The sequence below is a fragment of the Puntigrus tetrazona genome, chromosome 8 (genome assembly GCF_018831695.1).
Source record: "Puntigrus tetrazona isolate hp1 chromosome 8, ASM1883169v1, whole genome shotgun sequence".
Taxonomy (NCBI): domain Eukaryota; kingdom Metazoa; phylum Chordata; class Actinopteri; order Cypriniformes; family Cyprinidae; genus Puntigrus; species Puntigrus tetrazona.
In genome coordinates, this window is record NC_056706.1 from 167,501 (window position 1) to 168,862 (window position 1,362).

Genomic DNA, 1,362 nt, shown 5'->3' on the forward strand with positions numbered 1-1,362 from the left:
TATATATATATATACATACATATATATATACATATATATATAGACACACACACACACACACACACACACATGTGTGTGTGTGTGTGTGTGTGTTCTAGTTAGCAAAAACTCAATAACAACCCTGGACTCTTTTCTTCTGTCAATGCAAATCTAGTTATTTTCAGTCATTTTGTTTTCGGGTGACACTTGAAACTTCATCTTTAAGGTCAAGCCCGTCCTCATCCCTCAAAGTTTCTCTCTGTGTTTCCTCAGACTTTGCTCATCTCGGTCCCAGACGGGCGTCTTCAATCAAAGCACTCTCATTTAAGTCTTGGCCTCAGAGGTAAAACGAGCTTATAAAAAACAGACACGCGCAAACAAACACTTCTTGGGCCCTGACAGCGCTGATTCATGCCCTGATCACTCGGCGGAGCCGCCGTAAGTTCGTTTGAAGGGTGATGAGCGCATCAGAATGCAGAGGACGTGACGTCTCATCTGGATTCGACCTCGCTAAATGAGCTGGAAAGCTCTCCATTCAATTCTGTCACGGATCGCTCAAGACCCGACGCGTCGTCTGTTTGAGCTGAAGGATGAATAGTCGTTTCGTGTGAGGATGGGGCTCGCCGCGTCTGAATGTAGTTTCCTGTAAATGCGCCAGACTTTTGACCCTCGGATGTAGGACTCTCTCGTGTGTGTTTTCTCTCTTCGTTAGACTTGCGTCGGCGATCTCGCAGCCTCCCGGGCTTCAGAAGTCCTTACGACGGAAGAATGCGTGGAGTAATTAGTGATACACTTAGAGAGACTGCAATTAGCTAATTATATGAGAGAGACACAGATAGCTCTAAAAACAAACATCAGCTGAGATAGAAACTATAGCAGTGAAATTTTATATATCAAGCGTAATTTTATATATATAATAAAATGTAATTGTAAAATGTAATTAAATTTCAATGTAAATTTAGTAATTTATGCATAATGTAAATTTTCATTTAAATATATATATATATATATATATATATATATATATATATATATATAATATGTAATTTAAAATGTAATTAAATTTCAATGTAATTTCATTTAGTAATTTATGCATAATTTCTGTAAATTAAATTTCATTTATATATATATATATATATATATATATATATATATATATATATATATATATATATATATATGCATAAACAGTACATGCAGTATATATTTATAATTTAATTTCAATGTAGTTTAATTTAATAATTTATGCATATATATATATATATATATATAATAAAATGTAATTGTAAAATGTTATTAAATTTCAATGTAATTTCATTTAGTAATTTATGCATAATTTCTGTAATCATATATACATATGTGTGTATGCATAAACAGTACATG

The 1,362-nt window shown here is 32.9% G+C and overlaps 1 long non-coding RNA gene across 1 annotated transcript in view; it reads left to right on the forward strand.

The window, feature by feature from the left end:
* The window catches only part of LOC122351070, an 8,068-nt gene extending 7,232 nt beyond the window's left edge, over nt 1–836 (forward strand). Inside the window, exon 3 of the long non-coding RNA XR_006251680.1 lies at nt 253–836. This is a non-coding gene — a long non-coding RNA (uncharacterized LOC122351070). The remainder of the gene's footprint in view (nt 1–252) is intronic.
* The last annotated feature ends 526 nt before the right edge of the window (nt 837–1,362 follow it).